Below are 21091 nucleotides of genomic sequence, written 5' to 3'. Positions count from 1 at the left end.
GTGGACACTTTGGTCCAGAAAGAACAGCAGCAAAGATACTACAAAGTGGGTTCTATTGGCCAACCATCTTCAAAGATGCCAGGAAGTTTGTCCACCAATGTAATGAATGCCAAAGAGCAGGAGGACTAACAAGAAGGAACAAGATGCCACAGAACTTCATTTTGGAAGTAGAATTGTTTGATCTATGGGGCATTGATTTCATGGGACCATTTCCTCCTTCTTATTCATTTAGATATATCTTGGTAGCAGTGGAGTATGTTTCAAAATGGGTGGAAGCCATAGCCACAACTACCTGTGATGCACAAATTGTCCTTCAATTCCTAAAGAAGCACATCTTTACTAGATATGGAGTGCCCAAGGGTCTCATCAGTGATGGTGGTGGCCATTTTTATAATAGACAAATGGAGAAACTTCTCCACAAATATGGAGTTATTCATAAGGTAGCCACACCATATCATCCCCAAACTAATGGGCAGGCAGAATTAGCAAACAGGGAACTGAAAAAGATCCTAGAAAAAACAGTTGGTAGCACAAGAAAGGATTGGGCTAGGAAATTGGAAGATGCACTTTGGGCATACCGAACAGCTTTCAAAACTCCTATTGGGAAGTCCCCATTTCAACTGTTATATGGCAAATCTTGCCATCTCCCTGTAGAGCTTGAGCACAAAGCCTTTTGGGCCACTAAACTTCTAAATTTGGATTCTGAAGCAGCAGGAGAGAAAAGATTGTTGCAGCTGAATGAGCTAGATGAGTTTAGGCTAGAAGCCTATGAAAATACCAAGATATACAAGGAGAAAGCTAAAAGATGGCATGACAGGAAGATTTTGAAGAAAGAATTCAAACCTGGACAACAAGTACTCCTGTATAACTCACGGCTCAAGATATTCCCTGGCAAGCTTAAGTCTAAATGGACTGGTCCATACTTGGTGACTAAGGTTTTTCCTTATGGGAGTATTGAATTGCTAGATGAAGCAACAAAGAGTCGGTTTACAGCAAATGGTCATAGAGCAAAACCGTACCTAGGGGGGCAATGGAACAAAGAAAAGGAGGTCCAGAACCTAAATCCCTCTTGAAGCAAAAATAGAAGATGTCAAGCTAGTGACAATAAAAGAGCGCTTGTTGGGAGGCAACCCAACTTGAGGTAGTCTTCTTTTCATAGCTTTTTCAATAATAATGTTGAATAAGTGGTAGGTATTGCAAGGAGCTAAGTTTGGTGTTGCACACCAAAACAGTTTAAGGGAGAATGAAAGATTCTAAGTTTGGTGTTCCACCAAAATATCATTTAAAAACATATTCTCACCTCTTGCATGATTCTAGCTCCAAGCAATCAAACACATTATTCAACTGTTTAATTGCTTTCTAGTTTTAAATTTCATTAACCTTCAGCAAGGATACATGGTTTCAAATATGGTTGACTTGTTGCATCTGAGGTTGTGGCAAACAATTAAGTTTGGTGTCCCTACACCAAACATCAATCCTGGAACCACACTCAGTTTATGCATACTAACCATATAATTAAGGGCTTGAGAAGCAAGCAACTTTGAGGATTATGCAGGATATGAGTCAAAAATTGAAGACCTTATGCATCTTGACTCAAAGAGAACACAACAGAAGGAAAAATCAAAGGGCTGCAACTTCAAAGGTTGTATCTAAAACTTAATCCTTGCTGCTGTGAAATGTTTTGAATCTGGATACCATTGTATGTCTTGCTAAAGTGTTTATCTAGCTGCAAGTGAAATTGTTTGTTAAAAATGCTAAATCTGCATAATGCTTGTTATCCATCACTTAGCTTGAAAATTGCTTTGTTTCCCATATGCTTAAATAAAAGAGTTTGGTTTGAATTGAAAAGTGAAAATATCCAATGTTGCATAAGTATGAATGGAAGTTGGTGGTGGTATATGTGTTTGATTAAATGCATAACTCAGGAAATAATTGTTGCATAATATCATTCTCATTCAAATGTGAGTTAACTTGCTGTTACAAAGACTCTCATCAATAATGAAAAAGCCCTTGGTAACAAAAACAGAAAGAAAAGGGAAAGAAAAAGCCAAAATGGCAAGAAAAACAAAGAATAAAGGTTGGACACCGATAGCTTGGACCCTAGGACATATGCCTGTGGTGTTCTTGTACTAAGATCTGCTTGGATGAGTAAATTCTAAGGGGTATTTTAAAACCCGGTCACTTAGATCAACTGATTTGGGATGGCCAATTGAAAATCCACAATAAAGAGCAACTTAGATACAGAACATTTAGTGATCCAAAGAGATGCTGGGCATCAATGATCCTAGGAAGAATTAATGAGCCATGTGTCTGTGGTGGAGAGATGTTGAGTAAAAAGAAAAAGAAAATAAAGCCAAAGGCTAATACTGCAACATTTGACACCAAACCTCCAAAAGAATAATAAGCTTGTTAAGCATTGTAAGCCAAGAAAAGTTAGCAAGGGAGGAATTAAAAAGTGAGTCTTCTAACAGCAAGTTTAGCAAGCCTTTGAGGAAAGATGTGTATTATGCAGCAGCAACAATAAGTGAGTTGTCATTGTCTGCATAAAGACCCCATAAATCAAGTTCTGCTATATGCCTAATAAGGATATGTGTTCTTTTCTTATTCATGCCATTTACTCTTATTTTTGATGCTTGCTTGGGGACAAGCAAGATTTAAGTTTGGTGTTGTGATGACAAGTCATCATATACCCATTTTTCAAGCTAAGTTCACTTGTTTTGTTAGCATTTATGCACTTTCTTGCATCCTAAGTAAGTGATTTGGAGTGAAAATGCACAACTTCTTTAAATCAAGCAACCACCATGAAATTAATGTTAAATCATGAGGTTTAAGCTAATTTTAATTGAATTTTAATTGATTTATAAGCCTCTTGAATTTAGTGATACTTGGAGTGGTTGTTTTGGTTTATTGTAGGTGAAGAAAAGAAAAGAAAAGGAAAAGCGTGGCCTAAGGAAGTGTGGCCCAAGGAAAGGAAGCGTGGTCAAAAGGAGAGGAAGTGTGGCGCACAACATGAGGAGAGGCAAACATTGCCCTCCACAAGGGCACACTGCCCTCTAGGAGGGCAACATAAGAGTACCAAGCATGAAAGGCAACTCTGCCCTGCCCACTACAAGGGCAGAGCACAAATTGATGCATTGGAATCAAGAGGAATAAAATGTTGCCCTGCCCTCCACAAGGGCAGTATCGGGCTCACCAAGGGAGAAATTCAAAGGAAAATGTCTCCAAATGCTTGCCACAAGACTTGAACACGGGACCATGAGGAAGCAAAGAACTAAGGTTGAGTGCCGTGCCAAGAAACCAAGGAAATTAATGGAGCGTGTGTTTCGGCCAAGATTCGAACCTGGGACATCAAAGTGAAGACACTGCCCTGCCCTCCGCGAGGGCAGGGCAGGATTTTGTTGGTGCATGGATCTGGCGCACCAAAGCTCAAATCTGGCGCACCAAGGCTCAATTCTGGCGCACTATCACAATCCTGGTGATGAGCGGATAATTTATACACTTTTTGGCATTGTTTTTAGTATGTTTTTAGTATCTTTTAGTTAGTTTTTATTATATTTTTATTAGTTTTTAGTTAAAATTCACTTTTCTGGACTTTACTATGAGTTTGTGTGTTTTTCTGTGATTTCAGGTATTTTCTGGCTGAAATTGAAGGTTCTGAGCAAAAATCTGATTCAGAGACTGAAAAGGACTGCAGATGCTATTGGATTCTGACCTCCCTGCACTCGAAGTAGATTTTCTAGAGCTACAGAAGCCCAATTGGCGCGCTTTCAACAGCGTTGGAAAGTAGACATCCTGGGCTTTCCAGCAATATATGATAGTCCATACTTTGCCCAAGATTTGATGGCCCAAACCGGCGTTCAAAGTCACCTACAGAAATTCCAGCGTTAAACGCCGGAACTGGCACCTAATTGGGAGTTAAACGCCCAAACTGGCATAAAAGCTGGCGTTTAACTCCAAGACAAGTCTCTACACGAAAATGCTTCATTGCTCAGCCCAAGCACACACCAAGTGGGCCCGGAAGTGGATTTTTATGTCTTTTACTCATCTTTGTACACCTTAGGCTACTAGTTCTCTATAAGTAGGACCTTTTACTATTGTATTTTCATCTTGGTTCTTCTGGTTCCCTCTCTGGGGCCGAAACCAATGATCACTTTTGTTCTTATGTATTTTCAACGGTGGAGTTTCTACACACCATAGATTAAGGTGTGGAGCTCTGCTGTACCTCGAGTATTAGTGCAATTACTATTGTTCTTCTATTCAATTCCGCTTGTTCTTTGTCCAAGATATCACTTGTTCTTCAACTTGATGAAGGTGATGATTGTCACGGATCATCACCATTCGCACTCATGAACAAAGTGACTGACAACCACTCTTGTTCTACAAGCATACGAGGCTTAGTGAATATCTCTTGGATTTCTGATTGCACGATGCATGGTTGATCGCCTGACAACCGAGTGCTCGCCTGACAAACGAGCCAGCCATTCCGTGAGATCAGAGTCTTCGTGGTATAGGCAAGAACCGATGGCGGCATTCAAGAGAATCCGGAAGGTCTAACCTTGTCTGTGGTATTCTGAGTAGGATTCAATGATTGAATGACTGTGGCGTGCTTCAAACTCCGAAAGGCGGGGCGTTAGTGACAGACGCAAAAGAATCACTGGATTCTATTCCGCGCCTGACCGAGAACCGACAGATGATTAGCCTATGCTGTGACAGAGCATCAGGAACGTATTTTCACTGAGAGGATAGGAGGTAGCCACTGACAATGGTGAAACCCTACACGAGCTTGCCATGAAAAGGAGTAAGAAGGATTGGATGAAGACAGTAGGAAAGCAGAGAGACGGAAGGGAAGGCATCTTCATATACTTGTCTGAAGCTCTTACACCAATGATATACATAAGTATCTCTATCTTTATCTTTATGCTTTATTCGTTTACCACTATACCCATTTGAGTCTGCCTGACTGAGATTTACAAGATGACCATAGCTTGCTTCATACCACCAATCTCCGTGGGATCGACCCTTACTCGCGTAAGGTTTATTACTTGGACGACCCAGTGCACTTGCTGGTTAGTTGTGCGAAGTTGTGTTTATGCCATGGTATTGAGCACCAAGTCTTTGGAGCCATTACCGGGGATTGTTTGTGTTTTGAAAAGTATTGATCACAATTTCGTGCACCAAGTTTTTGGCGCCGTTGTCGGGGATTGTTCTTGTGTATGGACAACTGACGGTTCATCTTGTTGCTTAGATTAGGCATTTATTTTTTTCGAAATTCTTGAAGATGAATTCTAGAGTTTCATGGTGATTTGTTGAAATCTGGCTGGCTGAGAAGCCATGTCTAATCTTATTGGACCGAGGTTTCAACTAATCATCACAATAGCTTGTTAATCTCTATCAATCTTGCTATTGGAGCAATAATTTGCTAAAGCTTGGCTGGCCTTTGGTCATGTCTAGTGTTTTGGACCGAAGCTTTCTTTGAAAGCTTGGCTGGCTGTGAAGCCATGTCTAATTCCTGGACCGAAGTCTTAGACTAGCATTGCACTGATTCCTGGAATTCTCATTAAGAATTTTGATACCTTTTTCCACTTAATTTTCGAAAAACACAAAAAAAAAAATTTTTTTAAATTATAAAATCCCAAAAAAAAAAATTATTTCTTGTTTGAGTCTAGAGTCTCATCTTAAGTTTGGTGTCAATTGCATGTTTTTGTTGCATGCATGTATCTTGAGTGATCTTCAAGATGTTTTGATGATTTCCTTGTTTTGATCTTTGAATTCTATTGACTTGAGTATCTTTGTGTTTCATATGCATTCTCATTAGTGTCAGTAGTATACAAACTGCTAAGTTTGGTGTCTTGCATGCATTGTTACTTGATTTTAGTTACATTTTGAGTATTTCTTATTATTAAAAATCCAAAAATATTTTCAATTTGTGTCTTTTCAAGTCAATAATATAGAGAATTGAAGATTCAGAACATACTGCAGAGGAATTATGCAGAAAAAGCTGGGCATTCAAAAATGCCCAGTAAAGAAGACAGACTGGCGTTTAAACGCCAGCCAAGGTACCTGGTTGGGCGTTTAACGCCCAAAAAGGGTGCATTTTGGGCGTTAAACGCCAGAATGTGCACCATTCTGGGCGTTTAACGCCAGGATGGCAAAGGGGGAAGATTTTGTTTTCAAATCAATTTTTTTTCAGTTTTTCAAAATCAAATCTTTTTCAAATCAAATCTTTTCAATCAAATGTTTTCAAAATCAATTTCTTTTTTTTAAGATACTTACTAACAATTAATGATCTGATTGAACATTTTTTGCCTTTTCTGTTGAGAAAGGTTTTATGTCTGAATCATATCTTTTCTTGTTAGGCAAGTCATTAATTTTTAAAATCATATCTCTTCAAATTGTTTTCAAATCATATCTTTTAAAATTGTTTTCAAATCATATCTTCTCAATCACATCTTTTTAAAACCATAACTTTTCAATCATATCTTTTTAATCACATCTTTTTCAAAATAAGTTTTCAATCATATCTTTTTAACTTCTAATTTCAAAATCTTTTTCAAAAATCACTTGATTTCTTTTCCACTTTGAGTTTTCGAAAATTATCAATCAATTCTTCAAAATGTTTTGACATCTTTTTAATTAATTTTCGAAAATTCTTCTCTTCCCTCCTTCCCACATCCTTCTATTTATGGAGTATCACTCCTTCTTAATGCACAATTCGAACTCTATCTAATCAAGTTCGAATTCTTCCATCTCTTTCTTCTATTTTTCTTTTCCTCTGACACCTCAAGGAATCTCTATACTGTGACATAGAGGATTCCATATTTTCTTGTTCTCTTCTCTTTCATATGAGCAGGAGCAGAGACAAAGGCATTCTTGTTGAAGCTGACTCTGAACCCGAAAGGACCTTGAAAAGAAAGCTAAGAGAAGCCAAAGCACAACTCTCTTTAGAGGACCTGACCGAATTCTTCAAAGAAGAAGAAGACATGGCAGCCGAAAACAACAACAATGCAAACAATGCAAGGAAGGTGCTGGGTGACTTTACTGCACCTACTCCTGACTTCTATGGGAGAAGCATCTCTATCCCTGCCATTGGAGCAAACAACTTTGAGCTTAAGCCTCAATTAGTTTCTTTAATGCAACAGAATTGCAAGTTCCATGGACTTCTAATGGAAGATCCTCATCAGTTCTTAGCTGAATTCTTGCAAATCTGTAACACAGTCAAGACTAATGGGGTAGACCCTGAGGTCTATAGACTGATGCTATTCCCTTTTGCTGTAAGAGACAGAGCTAGAATATGGTTGGACTCTCAACCTAAAGAAAGCCTGGACTCTTGGGAAAAGCTAGTCAATGCCTTCTTGGCAAAGTTCTTTCCACCACAAAGATGGAGTAAGCTTAGAGTGGAAGTCCAAACCTTCAGACAGAAAGATGGAGAATCCCTCTATGAAGCTTGGGAAAGATACAAACAATTAATCAGAAAATGCCCCTCTGACATGCTTTCTGAATGGAGCATCATAGGTATTTTCTATGATGGTCTCTCTGAACTATCCAAGATGTCTTTGGATAGCTCTGCTGGAGGATCTCTTCATCTGAAGAAGACGCCTACAGAGGCTCAAGAGCTGATTGAAATGGTTTCAAATAACCAATTCATGTACACTTCTGAAAGGAATCCTGTGAACAATGGGACTAGTCAGAAGAAAGGAGTTCTTGAAATTGATGCTCTGAATGCCATTTTGGCTCAGAACAAGATATTGACTCAACAAGTCAATTTGATTTCTCAAAATCTGTCTGGAATGCAAAATGCACCAAGCAGTACTAAGGATGCTTCCTCTGAGGAAGAAGCTTATGATCCTGAGAACCCTTCAATGGAAGAGGTGAATTACCTAGGAGAACCCTATGGAAACACCTATAACTCTTCATGGAGAAATCACCCAAATCTCTCATGGAAGAATCAAGAGAGACCTCAACAAGGTTTCAATAATAATGGTGGAAGAAACAGGTTTAACAATGGTAAACCTTTTCCATCATCTTCTCAGCAACAGACAGAGAATCCTAAGCAGAACCCCTCTGACTTAGCAACCATGGTCTCTGATCTAATTAAAACCACTCAAAGTTTCATGAATGAAACAAGGTCCTCCATTAGAAATTTGGAGGCACAAGTGGGACAGCTGAGCAAGAAAGTTACTGAACTCCCTCCAAGTACTCTCCCAAGCAATACAGAAGAAAATCCAAAAGGAGAGTGCAAAGCCATAAACATGGCCGAATTTGTAGAGGAGGGAGAGGAAGTGGACGCCACTGAGGAAGGCCTCAATGGGCGTGCACTGACCTCCACTGAGTTCCCCAATGAGAAACCATGGGAATCTGAGGCTCAAAATGAGACCATAGAGATTCCATTGGACTTACTTCTGCCTTTCATGAGCTCTGATGAGTATTCTTCCTCTGAAGAGGATGAGTATGTCACTGAAGAGCAAGTTGCTAAATACCTTGAAGCAATCATGAAGCTAAATGACAAGTTATTTGGAAATGAGACTTGGGAGGGTGAACCTCCTTTGCTCACCAAAGAACTGGATGACTTGTCTAGGCAGAAATCACCTCAAAAGAGACAAGATCCTGGGAAGTTTTCCATACCTTGTACCATAGGCACCATAACCTTCAAGAAGGCTCTGTGTGACTTAGGGTCAAGTGTAAACCTCATGCCTCTCTCAGTAATGGAGAAGCTAGGGATCTTTGAGATACAAGCTGCAAAAATCTCACTAGAGATGGCAGACAATTCAAGAAAACAAGCTTATGGACTTGTAGAGAATGTTTTGGTTAAGATTGAGGACCATTACATCCCTACTGATTTCATAGTCCTAGAGACTGGGAAATGCATGGATGAAACCATCATCCTTGGCAGACCTTTCCTAGCCACAGCAAAGGCTGTGATTGATGTTGATAGAGGTGAACTGATCATTCAAGTGAATGAAGAATCCCTTGTGTTTAAGGCTCAAGGATATCCCTCTGTCACCATGGAGAGGAAGCATGAAGAGCTTCTCTCAAATCAGAGACAAACAGAGCCCCCACAGTCAAACTCTAAGTTTGGTGTTGGGAGGCCACAACCAAACTCTAAGTTTGGTGTTGAAACCCCACATTCAAACTCTAAGTTTGGTGTTGGGAGGTTCCAACATTGCTCTGAGTATCTGTGAGGCTCCATGAGAGCCCTCTGTCAAGCTACTGACATTAAAGAAGTGCTTGTTGGGAGGCAACCCAATGTTATATTTCATATATGTTCCTTTGTTATTTTTTGTTATTTTGTAGGTTGATGATCATGAGAAGTCACAAAATTAATTAAAAAAGCAAAAACAGAATGAAAAACAGGAAGAAAAACAGCACACCCTGGAGGAAGAACTCACTGGCGTTTAAACGCCAGTGAAGGTAGCAGTTGGGCGTTTAACGCCCAGTCTGGCACCATTCTGGGCGTTTAACACCAGAAAGGGGCACCAGACTGGCGTTAAACGCCAGAAAAGGGCTAGAACCTGGCGTTAAACGCCAGGAATGGGCATCAGCCCGGCGTTTAACGCCAAAAATGGCTCAAAACGTGAATTTTGATGCCATTTGGTGCAGGGATGACTTTTCCTTGACACCACAGGATCTGTGGACCCCACAGGACCCCACCACCACTCTCTCTCTTCTTCCCCCATTCACCAATCACCTCAACACCTCTTCCCCAAAAACCCTTCACCTATCAAATCCCATCTTTCTCTTCACCACTCACATCCATCCTTCATAAAACCCCACCAACCTCACCATTCAAATTCAAACCACTTTCCCTCCCAAACCCACCCATCATGGCCGAACCCCATCTCCCCTCTCTCCTATATAAACGCTTCTTCACTCCTTCATTTTCACACAACTTAAACACCACTTCTCCCCCCTCTTTGGCCGAATACACCACCATCTCCCTTTTCCTCATTTCTTCTTCTTCTACTCTCTTCTTTCTTCTTTTGCTCGAGGACGAGCAAACATTTTAAGTTTGGTGTGGTAAAAGCATTGCTTTTTCGTTTTTCCATAACCATTATGGCATCCAAGGCCGGAGAAACCTCTAGAAAAAGGAAGGGGAAGGCAAAAGCTTCCACCTCCGAGTCATGGGAGATGGATAGATTCATCTCAAGGGTGCATCAAGACCACTTCTATGAAGTTGTGGCCTTGAAGAAGGTGATCCCCGAGGTCCCCTTTTTACTCAAAAAGGGTGAATATCCGGAGATCCGCCATGAGATCCGAAGAAGAGGTTGGGAAGTGCTTACCAACCCCATTCAACAAGTCGGAATCTTGATGGTTCAAGAGTTCTATGCCAATGCATGGATCACCAAGAACCATGATCAAAGTGTGAACCCGGATCCAAAGAGTTATCTCACAATGGTTCGGGGGAAATACTTGGATTTTAGTCCGGAAAGTGTGAGGGTGGCGTTCAACTTGCCTAGGATGCAAGGAGATGGACATCCTTACACAAGAATGGTCAACTTTGATCAAAGGTTGGACCAAGTCCTCACAGTCATATGTGAAGAGGGCGCACAATGGAAGAGAGATTCAAGAGGCAAGCCGGTTCAATTAAGAAGGCATGACCTCAAGCCCGTGGCTAGAGGATGGTTGGAGTTTATCCAACGCTCAATCATCCCCACTAGCAACCAGTCCGAAGTTACTCTAGACCGGGCCATCATGATTCATAGTATCATGATTGGAGAAGAAGTGGAAGTTCATGAGGTCATAGCCCAAGAACTCTACAAGGTGGCGGATAAGTCTTCTACCTTAGCAAGGTTAGCCTTTCCTCACCTCATTTGTCACCTCTGTTATTCAGTTGGAGTTGACATAGAGGGAGACATCACCATTGATGAGGATAAGCCCATTACCAAGAAAAGGATGGAGCACACAAGAGACCCCTCTCATCATGAGATCCCTGAGATACCTCAAGGGATGCACTTTCCTCCACAAGACTATTGGGAGCAACTAAACACCTCCCTAGGAGAATTAAGTTCCAACATGGGACAACTAAGGGTGGAGCACCAAGAACACTCCATTCTCCTCCATGAGATTAGAGAAGATCAAAGAATCATGAGGGAGGAGCAACAAAGACAAGGAAGAGATATTGAGGAGCTCAAGCACTCCATAGGACTTTCAAGAGCAAGAAAGAGCCGCCATCACTGAGGTGGACCCGTTCTTTGATTTCCTTGTTCTTTACTCTTCTGTTTTTCGAATTTTATGCTTTATGTTTGTCCATGTTTGTGTCTTGTGATCATTAGTATCTTAGTGTCTATGCCTTAAAGTTATGAATGTCCTATGAATCCATCACCTTTCTTAAATAAAAACGTGCTTAATTGAAAAGGAAAGAATTGCATGAATTTTGAATTTTATAATAGTTTAATTATTCTGATGTGGTGGTAATATTTTTTCTCTGAATGTATGCTTAAACAGTGCATATGTCTTTTGAATTTGTGGTTCATGAATATTGGCTCTTGAAAGAATGATGAAAAAGGAGACATGTTACTGAGGATCTGAAAAATCATAAAAATGATTCTTGAAGCAAGAAAAAGCAAAAAAAAAAATTTTCGAAAAAAAAAAAGAGAAAAGAATAAAGTTGTGATCCAAGGCAATAAGAGTGTGCTTAAGAACCCTGGACACCTCTAATTGGGGACTTTAGCAAAGCTGAGTCACAATCTGAAAATGTTCACCCAATTATGTGTCTGTGGCATGTATGTATCCGGTGGTAATACTGGAAGAAAAAGTGCTTTGGGCCACGGCCAAGACTCAATAAAAAGCTGTGTTCAAGAATCATCATACTTAACTAGGAGAATCAATAACACTATCTGGATTCTGAGTTCCTAAAGAAGCCAATCATTCTGAGTTCCAAAGGATAGAGTGAGATGCCAAAACTATTCAGAGACAAAAAGTAAAAGCCCCGCTCATCTAATTAATACTGATCTTCATAGATGTTTTTGGAGTTCATTGCATATTCTCTTCTTTTTATCTTATTTGATCTTAAGTTGCTTGGGGACAAGCAACAATTTAAGTTTGGTGTTGTGATGAGCGGATAATTTATACACTTTTTGGCATTATTTTTAGTATGTTTTTAGTATCTTTTAGTTAGTTTTTATTATATTTTTATTAGTTTTTAGTTAAAATTCACTTTTCTGGACTTTACTATGAGTTTGTGTGTTTTTCTGTGATTTCAGGTATTTTCTGGCTGAAATTGAAGGTTCTGAGCAAAAATCTGATTCAGAGACTGAAAAGGACTGCAGATGCTGTTGGATTCTGACCTCCCTGCACTCGAAGTGGATTTTCTGGAGCTACAGAAGCCCAATTGGCGCGCTCTCAACGGCGTTGGAAAGTAGACATCCTGGGCTTTCCAGCAATATATGATAGTTCATACTTTGCCCAAGATTTGATGGCCCAAACCGGCGTTCAAAGTCACCTACAGAAATTCCAGCGTTAAACGCCGGAACTGGCACCTAATTGGGAGTTAAACGCCCAAACTGGCATAAAAGCTGGCGTTTAACTCCAAGACAAGTCTCTACACGAAAATGCTTCATTGCTCAGCCCAAGCACACACCAAGTGGGCCCGGAAGTGGATTTTTATGTCTTTTACTCATCTTTGTACACCTTAGGCTACTAGTTCTCTATAAGTAGGACCTTTTACTATTGTATTTTCATCTTGGTTCTTCTGGTTCCCTCTCTGGGGCCGAAACCAATGATCACTTTTGTTCTTATGTATTTTCAACGGTGGAGTTTCTACACACCATAGATTAAGGTGTGGAGCTCTGCTGTACCTCGAGTATTAGTGCAATTACTATTGTTCTTCTATTCAATTCCGCTTGTTCTTTGTCCAAGATATCACTTGTTCTTCAACTTGATGAAGGTGATGATTGTCACGGATCATCACCATTCGCACTCATGAACAAAGTGACTGACAACCACTCTTGTTCTACAAGCATACGAGGCTTAGTGAATATCTCTTGGATTTCTGATTGCACGATGCATGGTTGATCGCCTGACAACCGAGTGCTCGCCTGACAAACGAGCCAGCCATTCCATGAGATCAGAGTCTTCGTGGTATAGGCAAGAACCGATGGCGGTATTCAAGAGAATCCGGAAGGTCTAACCTTGTCTGTGGTATTCTGAGTAGGATTCAATGATTGAATGACTGTGACGTGCTTCAAACTCCGAAAGGCGGGGCGTTAGTGACAGACGCAAAAGAATCACTGGATTCTATTCCGCGCCTGACCGAGAACTGACAGATGATTAGCCTATGCTGTGACAGAGCATCAGGGACGTATTTTCACTGAGAGGATGGGAGGTAGCCACTGACAATGGTGAAACCCTACACGAGCTTGCCATGGAAAGGAGTAAGAAGGATTGGATGAAGACAGTAGGAAAGCAGAGAGACGGAAGGGAAGGCATCTTCATATACTTGTCTGAAGCTCTTACACCAATGATATACATAAGTATTTCTATCTTTATCTTTATGCTTTATTCGTTTACCACTATACCCATTTGAGTCTGCCTGACTGAGATTTACAAGATGACCATAGCTTGCTTCATACCACCAATCTCCGTGGGATCGACCCTTACTCGCGTAAGGTTTATTACTTGGACGACCCAGTGCACTTGCTGGTTAGTTGTGCGAAGTTGTGTTTATGCCATGGTATTGAGCACCAAGTCTTTGGAGCCATTACCGGGGATTGTTTGTGTTTTGAAAAGTATTGATCACAATTTCGTGCACCACCTGGCAGCACCAATTTTTCCTGCCCTGCCCTCCGCGAGGGCAGGGCAGCATCCTGTGCACCAAGGCAATTTCTGGCGCACCAATTCTCGATTCTGGCAGCACCAAGCACGCACCAATTCTCATTTCTGGCGCATCAATTTTTCCTGCCTTGCCCTTGGCGCGGGGAGGGCAGCATTCTGCGCACCAAGGCTGCACCACGCCGCACCAACAATGCACCAAACTCCAAATCCTGCCCTGCCCTCGGCAAGGGCAGGGCAGCCTCCTGGGAGCAACTTTTCATGGGCCGAAAATTCAAATTAAATCCCCATTTTAATTCCTTTCTTCACCAATTCAAAAGCCCATCCAAATCCAAAAATCCAAGAATAGAAAGTGTATAAATAGGAGCTAGTTTGATGTAATTAGGACCTTTACTTCCACTTTTGAATTTTTGACAATTTACCTTTACTTTGAGCTTTAAACTTTCACTTTTATTTTGAGCTTTTGAATATTCTTGGTGACTTCACTGAGATTTCTGAGAATTGGGGAGGAGAATTGATCTCTCTTCTTCCTCATTCTTGCCTGAGCACTTCTAATCTTCTGTTTCTGAGTTTTGGGTGTGAGAAATTGAGGAAATTCTGTCTCAATTCCCATTCAAATTCTCTTTTAATTCTTTTCTGCGTAATTGAATCTATTTACATTCTCTTTACTATTTCTTCTTCTAATTCTTGTCAATTGCTTTGTGAGCTTGGATCTAGGAAGGCAAATAGAGATTTAGGCTCTGCTACCTAGTCTCTTGAGACCTGAGACCCAATTTTACTTTTGGTTCTTCTGTGAACCCTGCTGCACTTTAATTTCATTTTCTGTTTGAATTCTCATTGCTTCTAATTCAATTTCTGCTCTCTTAATTGTTGCAATTCACATTTTCTCGTTTAAATTCTGCAATCCCTGTCCTCAATTTCCTTTTAATTTCAAGCAATTTATATTTCTTGCAATTTAAGTTACTGCAATTTACATTTCTTGCACTTTAAGTTTCAGTCATTTACTTTCTTGTTCTTTAAGATTCAGTCCATTTTACCTTCCTGTTCTTTAATTCACTGCAAATTGCCCTTCCCCCTTTACATTTACTGTCATTTACTTCCTGTTAAACACAAATCACTCAATCAACACTTGATCCGCTTGACTAAACCACCCACTAAACTAAAATTGCTCAATCCTTCAATCCCTGTGGGATCGACCTCACTCATGTGAGTTATTATTACTTGATGCGACCCGGTACACTTGCCGGTGAGTTTTGTGTTGGATCGTTTTCCACACATCATCAAGATCACATCTTCCTTTGGTGAGCCAATCTCTACCTCCATCTCGCCCCACAGTCGCCTGGTTAGCACCTAACCTGAACGTCTTTAAGGTCAATGTGGACGTGGCGAAGAAGAGTGAGCCCTTGGATTTCTACGAGTCCCTGCGCAATTAGTTTGTCCTCAAATATTCTGAAATCAAAGGAGATGGTGGTGGTGGTGGTGATGGTGGTAGTGGTGGTGGTGGTGGGTTTTAAAAGTTTGGGATTGGAGAAGAAGAGGTGGTGGTGATGGAATTGAGGTTGAAGATATATAAAGGATCGGGTAATTTGAAAATTTTATTAAAAAGTTAATAAAAAATTAGAATTTGAATATTTTTGTTACATAAATCCCATCTTTTATGGATATACCATTAGTTTATTTATTTAATGGGTACTTTTGTCAGCGTTCGCAAAGTTTATGAGTACAAATAGTTATTTTTTCCAAAAAAAGAAACGAACTTGCATTCCTTTGAGATGCCATAAGCGCTCAAATTCAAAATTTTTTAACAATATAAAGTAATGAATAGTCGAATAAAACAACATACAGAGACTAACTAAATTTATAAGATATGTGATTAAAGAAATAATTAGGCATAAGATCAAGCAAATTTTTATTTAATTACTGGAAATAAGATTTCATTAACAAAAAATGTCTAACATATATAAATAACTATCAATCAAATATTTTTTTTTATGATAAATTATCCAAAACCCACAAAATAATTTTGAGAAAAACAAAAATCAAAAGAAGAGTAATAATAAGTTAAATTCATCTCTGAAAATTTATCTATTTTTTAAATTAGTCTCCAAATTTTTTTTTTAAATTAAACTTATTTTTTAAAAATTTTAAGTTTTTCATATTAGTTTTTTTGTTACTTTTGTTGCTCATGACATTAGAGTTTGCTGATATAACACGTTAAGTGACGTCACAATACACATTTGATAGTCCTAATTGGATGCTAATATAATAAATTTATGCAATTAAATCAATTCAATCCCAAATTGAGAGATTTTAATGTCTCAAGGTCCCCTTAATTTGGGTTGATTTAATTTAGTTGTATAAACTTATCATGTCAACAATCAATTAAAATTGTCGGGGGTGTTCTGTAGTCAATGTGGTGTTACTTATCGTGTTACATCAATAAAATTTAATTCCATAATAACATAAGTGATGAAAAGACTAATATGACTAATTTTAAATTTTTAAAAGATGAATTTAATTTATTTTTCAAAAATTAATTTAAAAAATAAATGATCATTCAAAAACAAATTTAATCATTTTCTCAAGAAATTATTGAAGTCTAGAAAATCAAAGAAACAATCAGCCTAAACACATATATAGGAGAAAAATATGTAAATAGTCCTTCCTATCTCCCCTTAGCTTCTTATATGTGTCTTCACTCTTAAGTTGCTGCTTTTGAATGGTAAAATCAGGTGGTGTATGTCTTTATTAGGGTTTCTATGAAAATAGAAATATTTAAAAAATAATAAAAATTAGGTTAAATCAATTCAAAGTTACTTTAGTTTATATTTATTAATTATTTTTAAAATAAATAATATTAAATATAATAAATATATATTCTAAATATTATAAATATTAAATTAAATAAAATAACTTTAAAATATTGTTTTTCTAGTATTGCCCGTATGAAAATTGTTGATACCAACTTGGTTTCACATGAATGGAGTGGTCAATATTGCATTTAATTGAATTTTGTGGTTGCTATCTTGCATGGATGCTCCTTAATTGTCACTCATTAATATGTTTCCATTTCTTGACTTTGGGCTTACTTCTTTCATCTCGTAATAATGATTCTTTAAGATAATGAAAAGCATTTTGATATTATTTTAAATTTTTATAGAATAAGTTAACATTATTCAATCCAAAAATCTCAACTTATTTGCTGAATATGAGAACTACTTACAATACTTTTATATATGCATGGAGTGTGTGTCAATATATAAATTTCTTATACAGTATATAGTCTTTTTTTTTTTAATTTATAAATAGGCTACGGATGTATCCGTCCCTCTAAATTTGATCATTATCAATTGGCGTTTTTTATTAGGTGAATTTTAGAATATTTATATTTATAGTAGCTACCATAGTTATATAAATATTGTTAAAAATTAAAATTATATTTTTTTATATTTTAATAATATTTTTTAAAAATTATAATAGAATGATCCTTTTTATTATTAGCCTTGTCGAAGGTTATAGTATTGGTAATCAATTTACTGACAGTACACTTCCTGTAAAATTATGTAGACAACATAAAGCATATTTTATAAAGTTGTATTTTTAGACGTGTTTTAAATGTATAAGTGTGAGAAATTTTATTATTATTCTAATCATTAGAAACAAACAACGGAATCAAAGTGTGTGAGACTCATAGTCAATAGTCCTATATGGTAAGATGGACAATATCTACAAGAAATTCAGTGAATTAGACAAATACTACGAATATTATGCAGAGGATGTTGGGTTCTATTTAAGGTAACTTATTAAGTTTTATAAGCATGGAGAAAGAAATGAAACTACTTTATAAAGTGTTAATACCTTTATTTTTGGAATTTTTCAAATAAATATTTTAATTATTTTATTTATTAAAATAGGTATTTTGGACATTATTTATGTTTTTAAATTTCGTTATATATTTTGTTTATAATGTAAACAAATTATTAGACATATATTTGGTTTACATAAGATCGATTTTATTTGACTTTATCTTGTTTGCAAACAAAGATATATAAAATTTTAAAAAATATAGTTCTATAAATGAGATATGTGTATTATTATTACAAAAAAAAATTTATAATTAAAATAATATCAATTTAATTCTTATTTTTAAACTAATCCAATTTTTAAAAATTGAAAACTTTTATAAACTATCTCTCTAATATAATTTAATTTTATACAATGATATCCATTTTAATTTTTTTAATCCAAAACGAATGATTTAAAATCATCCATTTTGTTATTATGTACTCTTTTTGGGTACTAATTAAAATAGGTTGATTTAAAAAAAATAATATACTGATTTCAAAAGGACAATTTTAAATAATTAATTTTGGATTAAAACAATTATAATTGATATCACGGTATAAAATTAAATTATATTAGGAAGACCGTTTACAAAAATTTTTAACTTTTATAAATTAAATTAATTTAAAATTAAAAACTAAATTGATATATTATTTAATTGTAAATTTTTTGAATTTATTTCATTTGCAAACAACATACAGCCAAATAAAATTATATCTTATCTCGACATAATAATTTTGTTTATACAAAATATGTAACAAAATCTAAAAATATAAATAATGTTTAAAATATCTATTTTAGTAAATAAAATAATTAAAATATTCATTTAAAAAAATCTCCTATTTTTGTTTGAAATTATTTCATCTCTACAATTGTAACATTTGGGATAGTCTCAATAGAGTGACAACCAAATGGTGGCAGCAATCCAGGATGAATAATATTGTAAGATTTGAAAGTTGATGTATTAACATCTGAGGATGAATGATTATCATATGATTTCAATTTATGCTTAAAATTTTATCAAAATAATATAGATTAAATATAAATACTTGAGTATATTCAGTAAAAAAATTTTTTTCAATTGCATAAAAACGCTAGATGTATTTATAAAATTAAGAAATTTTTTGTAATTTTTTGTAAATCAAAAAATTCTTTTTTAAGAATTAGACTCACGTATATTTTTTGTAACTTGTATTTCATTACTGATTTTAAATTTGATCCTCATTTTAAATTTGAATTTTATCTTATTTTAAATTTAAATCTTATCATATTTCAAATTAAAATCTTATAAATTACACTATAACTCAATTTAAAACAAATTTAGTTAGGATCTTGTCTAAATCTAAAAATAGAATAACTAATTATTTTTAATTCTCATTTAATATTTTAATTATTATTATTATTATTATTATTATTATTATTATTATTATTATTATTAGCAAAAAATTATAGTAATATTTCACTCGAATTAATATAATTATTTATTTGATCAAATTAAAATAATAATTAAATATTTTTTTAACAAAGATTAGAACATTTGTTAATATGTAATTCCATAGGTTCAATACTAAGCGCATAGTATATTAGTCATACTAAATTTATTAATTAAGGTTGACGTTAAGTAACATTTCTTAATGATCTAATAATATGAAGTAATATATTTTTACTAAGAATTTGAAAATAACAAAATATAATTCCTTCAATCTTTTTCATTTTTAATTGACCTTTAGAATATAATTTAATTATCGAATTTTAAATCATTATAATTATTATAACAAACTATATTTTTTTAGAACATTCTTACTAGTCTCGACTCAAAAGAAAAGTAAAGTTTTCTTTGATTCATAGATAATTCTTTTCGCCATTATCATCAAAGACCAACTAACATACAACTAACATACAACAAAAGCCTACATAAAAATTAAGCCAATCATTATTAAATGGAAAAGTATGAAAAACTAATGCTCTTATTGTACAGTGCATATAATGGGATTTAATTGAAATTAAAATTAAATTATGGATAATGGAGGTTTAATTGAAATTAAAATTAAATTATGGTTACAATCATTAATTATGAAGATTTGCTAATTTGAATTTTTAAAAAAATTAGGATTCAGTTATTTGGAAACATAAACCACGATCATCTCTCTATGAATGGCGGGGACAGAACCAAAAACGCAAACCCTCTCGCCGACGGAGGTATCTCATCTTCTCCCTGGCTCGTGTGTTATCATCGGAAGTCGCTTCCGGAGACGTCGAGGTCCGCACCGGTGAATGCTTAGAAGCGCATTCCGAGTGTGTGGCTCCTTCTGGTGGCACCACATCAAGTCCACTTGCGCAGCCGGCGTGCTTCTTTCTCTGTTTATTGACGGTACAAGATAAAGGAATCACGAGTGTCTCTTCTTTGATACATCCATCACTGCGTGGTAGTTCGTAAATGGCATGCAATGTCGTGCAGTCTCCGTGTCATGTTCCATCATCCATTCCTGATCACAATTCATCAAAGTCACATGAAGACGCTCCCGACCATTTTGTCGCCGACGATCAGCAGTCTAATAAAGTGAGAATGGTTCGTTAAATTATTCATCATGGATGGTTATTTATATAAGATTTATATGTTCATCGTTAGTGCAGGTGGAGTGTTTCCATTATTTTATGTTAATTGCTTACTTCGATGAATCATGATTATTCTTCAATTAACCATATTTGTGAGGATTTTTAATTCATGGTGCGCATCTATGTATGGAGGATATGAGTGCGTTAATTAGTCATGGAATGTGGATTTTACCTGTGATGAAAATATTTCTTTTGTCGAGTATCCTATATAGATGTATCAATTTAAATATGCAAATTTAAACCATCATGTATAAGCAATATAATTAGTACACTGGACAAGTGGCTAGTTTAGAAGTAATCATCCATGATGTGCTTGATGCCTAGAGAATAATATTATTAGTGTAGTCTATTGTTAAAAAATTTAAAATAAAACTAACTACATTGTATACATGATAGATGGCCTATGCATTAAAAATGCAACTGTAGTGACATTAGATTCTAAAACTGAGTAATGAAATAAGTGCATAGTGGTTGTATGTGTTACTTTTTGATATCGGTGGTACACAGTGTGATGTAGCACAGAGAATAGTAGTAGTTAAAATGCTTATATAATAGGTAAAATAAAATAAGTAATTTAGTTTCTATTAATAGGTGATACTGATGCATTTTTTTCTAAGTTAACATGGGTAGGATGATGTGGTTCAGTTATATTTTTGTATCTTTATCTATGAAATTTGGAGAGGATTTTTGTGCATCTCATTTACTAGTTAATTATCTACATAGTTTTCATGAATTTGATTTGGGTGTTTATTTCGTGATTATAGGCCATGCCACTATTGGATGTTATTGAGGTTGAAAGTGAAGAGATGGATCTTGATTACGAGGTTTGAATTCTAATTTTATCTTGTATTCTAATGCTTGGGAC

At 36.2% G+C, this 21091-nt stretch overlaps 1 non-coding gene across 1 annotated transcript; it reads right to left on the bottom strand.

The window, feature by feature from the left end:
• Window positions 1–7385: 7385 nt before the first annotated feature.
• On the bottom strand, window positions 7386–7493 carry LOC130942984 (small nucleolar RNA R71). Its single transcript, XR_009071525.1, has one exon. It is a non-coding gene; the product is annotated as a small nucleolar RNA R71 (small nucleolar RNA).
• Window positions 7494–21091: the final 13598 nt, after the last annotated feature.

Source organism: Arachis stenosperma, chromosome 7 (assembly GCF_014773155.1).
Source record: "Arachis stenosperma cultivar V10309 chromosome 7, arast.V10309.gnm1.PFL2, whole genome shotgun sequence".
Taxonomy (NCBI): domain Eukaryota; kingdom Viridiplantae; phylum Streptophyta; class Magnoliopsida; order Fabales; family Fabaceae; genus Arachis; species Arachis stenosperma.
Note: the sequence above shows the minus strand (reverse complement) of the source record. Positions and strands in the feature narration are given on the sequence as shown.